Source organism: Choloepus didactylus, chromosome 2, assembly GCF_015220235.1.
Source record: "Choloepus didactylus isolate mChoDid1 chromosome 2, mChoDid1.pri, whole genome shotgun sequence".
NCBI classification, from domain to species: domain Eukaryota; kingdom Metazoa; phylum Chordata; class Mammalia; order Pilosa; family Megalonychidae; genus Choloepus; species Choloepus didactylus.
This window is the reverse complement of record NC_051308.1, coordinates 46,803,909-46,809,908: the sequence shown is the minus strand read 5'-3', so window position 1 is coordinate 46,809,908 and position 6,000 is coordinate 46,803,909.

Genomic DNA, 6,000 nt, shown 5'->3' with positions numbered 1-6,000 from the left:
CACTGCACCACATGCCCCCCAATTCAGGACCAATTCAGTTTTAGTCAGGCTCTTCCAGTTTTGAGAGAAACAGACCCATCCAGACCACCTTAGGCAAAGGCAGGTGGGTGACTGTGCATCCCTGTGAGCTAGGACTGAGTGTCCAGCCAGAGCACCTCCTGAGTACACTATTTCTCTGCCAGGGGTGGCTTGTTCTTTTATGGCATCTGTTCTTTTTCTGTATGACTATCTTAGAGCCAAATTGCCTGGATTCCAATGCCAGCCCTGCCACTTGCCACTCTGTGACCTTGGTCAAGGTATGTGACCTCACCTCACTGAACGTCAGTTTCCTGACCTGTAAAATGGGGTTAAGAATAGTGCTTCAGAGGGTTGTGGTGGGGCTTAATTGAGTTAATCCATGGAATGGACTGAGAACACTGGCTAGTCCTTTAAAAGTGCTCAGTAACAATACCTGACATGCTAACAACATTTACATAGTGCATGCCATGTGACAATTCCTAAGAGGTAGGGAATATTTTATTATTTTATAAATAAGGAAACAGAGGCCCAGAGAGGTTGAGTAACTATTCCAAGGTAACACTGCCAGGTGGAAGGAGGAATTGGGATTCAAACCTGGACAGTCTAGTTCCAGAGTCTATGTGCTTGGTCACTTCCTTCTACTGTTTTGGTCATTATCCTCAGAACTATCTGTACATTCTTTCCAGGTTTTTTGGCTTCTCTATCTCATAGCTCCTGTTTCTATAAAACTGTAACTTGTTTTGGTATCTCAAAGCCCTGACTTTACCTCATGGCTCTGTCTCTACACACACTTGCTGCCTCTGGTTTCACCACCAACTGCCTGAGTTTTCTCTAATTATGGGAGTGGGGCGGGGGTGGAGAGGGAGATTGAGATGGTTGACCTGGCTCCTCTTTGGTGTCAGGCCATGCCATAGGTTGTGGGGGACCTCTGCACCTGCTGTCCTTGGATCAGGTGCCCACGCCCCTTCCCCCCACTCAGCTGAGGCCAGAGGGTGAGGAGAGTTACTAATTCAATGGTGGCTGTGAATGGGGCCAATTCTCTTAGAAGGGGCTCCAAGGGCAAGACGGCACTATGATTGACACACATCATGCACTGTAAAGGCTCTAGCCCCTGCTGTCCTTCCTTCTGAAAATGGATCTCGTAGTCTCAGATCTGTTTTTGATGAAATGATGGCTTTAGGAGATGGATTTTACCCATGGAGAGATGTTGCCTTTAGGATTTCAGGATATGGTTGTGATGGAAACTACATTTTAGCAAGCCTCTCATACCAGATGAGATTAGCTATTTGCAGAAGCAACACCATTTCTTAATGGATTGGAGATACAATTATTGTCCAAAGTCTCTTACCACACTCCAGGCTGTATTCTCAGAAAGACATGTCTGGCATCAGGTAACAATCATTTAAGGTTCATCTGACCTTTCAGTCAGTCACTTGTTCAACATTTGTGGGGCACCCACCATGTCACAGAGGGGGTGTTAGACTTTCCCTGCAAATAAACACCTGTCCATTTTATTCAGCCCAATCTGAGAGAGGGAGGGAGGGAGGGAGAGAGAGAGAGAGAGAGAGCATACTGTGAACACCAGTGTCTGATAATAATTGTTGGTCATCAATATAATGACTAGTAATTAATTAGGAAGTAGTATGGTCTCAATGCTGTAACTCAGCAACTATGTGGCCTTAGGTTAGTCACTTGTATTTAAAAGGGAATAAAACTTTCCAGAGGATTTTATAAGAATTAGAGATGACAGATGGCTAGCTTGGTGCCTGGTGTAGTCAGTGGATGCTGTTGCTTCTAGGCAGCATTTTCCCTGGAGTGGAAAGGGGCAATTCGTTCCATTCCTTTCGCTTCTACTTTATGTTCATTAAGCAACTTTCTGACATGTAATTTGCTCCTCTGAGGCAACTGGTCCAGTGTTCTGAATGACCAATGTGAATTACCCTGTGAGACATGTCTCCCAAAGAAATTGATAAATAAATGAATATATTAGCATTCTGGTTGGTAAATTAGGCACCTGCTAATTTGGTTACATGAGTAACTTCCACAAGTGTGACCTATTCCAAATGAATAGTAACTATCATGTTTGAGATTTCCAAATTTGAGCACCCAAGGAGGTAGCTAACAATAGCCAGGTCCTGTCTACCCATGAGAGTCAACCTGAGCAGGTAGCTGGCCTCCTTCTGGCATTCCTACCTGAAAAGGGACGATTGACCTGGCGATGCAGCGTGGGCTGGTTGAAACAGGGAGGCCCTGCCTGGGAACAGATGCTCAGGTTAGGTCTCTTGCAGTTGACCAGGTAAAAGGTGAAACTGTTCTGAACTGAAGGTGGTAGCAGTGGAGATGGAAAAAGCAAAGGACACTACGAAGCTGAAGATTTAATGGAGTTTAGAATGATAACTTTGTAAAATTTCCCAATCAGAGGGTATCTAGGTCAACCCCCTCATTTTCACCTATTAATCGTGAGGCCAGAGGGCATCTACTGGTTCTGTCAGCTACCTGCAGTCCCATCGCCCCTTCAGGGCCCGGATGGACACGTTGCATGCTGGGTCTCCTGAATGGTTCCTCTATAGTCAGGAGTGGATGAGAAAACACATTGCACAATGGCTGTCTCAAGTACACCCAGGCATGGCTTGAGCTCTGGATACTGGGTGTATTAATCAAGTTTAATAGACCCCGATATGTTTGACACAATACCTTAAATTTTTTTTTCAGAGACCACACAGAAGTGTGGCATTGTACAGCAAATAAAAGTGTTGCTACAATGCCTGTAAATCAGAGCTTTAAACTATGTTTCAATTATCCTTCTATTATCCAGCTGGTATTTAAGCATGTTTATTATTCAAATCAGCAGCGAATGTGCTGCTGTTGTGTAAACAACTGTCAATTGCTGAAACAATGATTAGGAGGCACCATCCCTTTCAGGTGTACTTAGGAGTACTTATACCCCAGCCACTTGTATTTAAATATCATGTAAACACAATGCTTGAGTGACTACTTTCACTCCTGTTCCCAATACCTCATGCCAATTCTATTACATTAAGAGGGAAATCTATTAAATTTTTCATTTATACACATCTGTACACTGTTTTTACCCATTGTATCATTAAGGCTTGGATTAATATAATAGATAAGCCACGAGATACAGTGTGCAGTGAAAAGCCTGTTCAAAATAAAAGCCAGTTTCTCTGCATTATTTGGGGGTGTTGGAAAGCTTTTGTGAAAACAATGCAAAGAAAATTATTTTCTGAATACAAAGCATGTCGTGGAGAAAAGAAAAATTTGGCCCCCAGAAAGAGCAATCTTGAACCTTTATTAGCTCTATTACCAATTCAACACACAAAAAAGTGGAGAGCCAGAAAATAGGACATTGATAAAATGATTGTGTGTCTCTTTTGAAGGATCTCGGCTATCACTAGGGAGTGTGTATGTGTGTGTGTGTGTGTTGGGGTAGGGGTTTGTGGGTTTATTGGGCAGAGGTGGGAGGAGATCCTTGGCTATGCTCCCAGTGAGTTTTTCCCTCTTTCTTCAAGCCTCAGTTTCTGTATAAAAACCTGGAAGACACATTTTCAAGTACAAGGGTGTTGTAAATGGTGAGGAATCACTGTCTCATCAAAATGATTATTACTATCAGGGATTTAGCAACATTCGAGATATGTTTGGGGGTGCTCAATAAGTTCTTGTTGATTGATCTCAATTGCTAACCTCCAACTAATAACCACTGTGTTAGGGAACTGCTATCAAAAAGGGGTGGGTGCTAGAGAGAGGGGGATGATGACAGGATCTGGATTTGGGATTGAAAATGCAGACTCAGCAAACCCATAGATGGAGGTCTGAATACTCAGCCAAGTCTGCTGAGTGTGCTATAAAGGATGTGAATAATACCCCAAATACTGCCTTATTAATTGATTTTAAAATACAATGAATTCCGAGCTCCTTAGTATCAACAATATAGTATCTATAATGTATGGGGTAACCATTTACTTGAGACATCTGAGAGTTGGATTTAATAATCATGAAAGACCATCAGGTGTAAACCAGCACTGTTCTGGGCAAAACTGAACATATGAGCACCCTAAAATACCAAGGCTAAAGGCCAAAAATGGCTAAGACTTAAAGTGAGGAGGGACAATGAACAAAATAATGGCTCTGGGGTCGGACTATACACTTCTGGGGTTGGTCATTGCTTTATCTTTAAAGAAAGATGGTTGATCTTTTTCAAAGAAATTAGGAACCACAAATGCAGGTTGACTCCACTTTCAGAAAACACAATAAGTGAAAATCTGTTTTTACACATTGAGATTAATTAGCAAATGGTTATTCACTTTTCAAAATAATTATTCCATAATGAAAAGGCTTACCATATTCCTAGCCCACAACCTATTTTTGCATGAGATTTAACTTACTCAAGTCTTGCTTACAGGATAGTTGTACACATGTGAAGTCTTTACACTTCACACAACTTTAATTTCTTAGCAGGGACTTGGGCCCATTCAAGAGTCAAATAAGGACACTTGGAATCTGCATGAATGAGATTAAACCAACAAATAGCAATTGTTTAGTATAAGGGAGTAAATAGTACCTAGGTTAATAAATTTTATAATTTTCTCTCCTGTAGCAGATATCACCCAAGCATTGCAAATGTTAATTCTAACAAAGGAAAACTGTTTTAATCTGTTAAACAACAATTTTTTAAATACTGATATCCTATGATTCCTGCAAGCCATTTTTAGCTCTTTTATTATCTCTCTCTCTCTCTCTCTCTATATATATATATATATATATATATATATGTATATAATTTTTTATTGAAATGCGTGTTCTGAAAATGGAAGAGGACTACCAATAAGTTTGTAGTTTCAGGCATTTATCTAACAGCAGAACATCTGCTCTCTTTCTGGTCTGGACAGACTGATTCTCACAACTCCAACTCTGTCTGCAATATCTTGGATGGCTTATTTCCCAGTAGGCTTTTGGGTTCCTACTTACAATCGGGTGCTATTCATTTACTGACTCACATTGGAGGGCTAATTGCCCAAGTAACATCTAACAGCGTTATTATGCCTCTTGGTGCAATGCACAGCAGCCAAGGTAGTACACCCTAAAATTACATGCTCCATTGTCTTCTAAGCCCCTTACATTATCTGCACCTGTCTGTAAACAAGTTTCCTTCCATTATAAACTTGTGGTTATTCCTGGTGCCAATCATCAAATGCTGAAACCCTTCAGTCTCCCCAGCTGCCTGACTTGTCTTTCCAAAGTTGCACATGCTTTTATCTTTCTCATTTAAGCTCATTGGATGTCGGTAAGTACTGTGCAGTGTTTTTGTTGTTGATGTAATGTTGATAGGGTTTCTGCTGAGGTAAATTCTACACTCCCTAACTTAGTGTTGTGAAACTATAGGCAGGGTTTACTGACTGCATCAAAGAATTTAACAAGGTTATTTGAAAAAAAAAATAGCTCTCTCTGGCTTTACAATAATTGAGTAATACAAATTTTGGCTGCCACTTATCCTAATATCTTTCTCTTCAATGGACTGTGGTGGCTCTGAGGTCTTGTTTGACACTGCTCATCCTTCAACACCTTTAGCTCAAGCTTTTTATCTCTGGAACACCAGGCTCGCCCAATCAGACCCCTCCCCATTCTCCCGGAATTCACAGGAGCCTGAGTTTGTAAGATCCAATTCTTGTACTTACCTGTATTCAGCTATCATTTGATACTATTTCTCAGACTTTCCTTTCCTACCGGACATATTATAATCCCTTTTTTTTTTTTTTTTGATGGTGGTGGTTGTATAAGCCTTTTATTCAATGTCTGCTTCAAGGGCTGAGCTCATAGGGAATTAACAAACACTAATTTAGCCAATATTGACCCAGTGCTTACTGTGTACAAGGCTTGGTGTGAAGTATCAGGGAAAGGCTCAATAAAGGACATATTCCCTGCCATTGGAGGGTTCTCAACACAGGATAAATCCAAAGGAAAGGT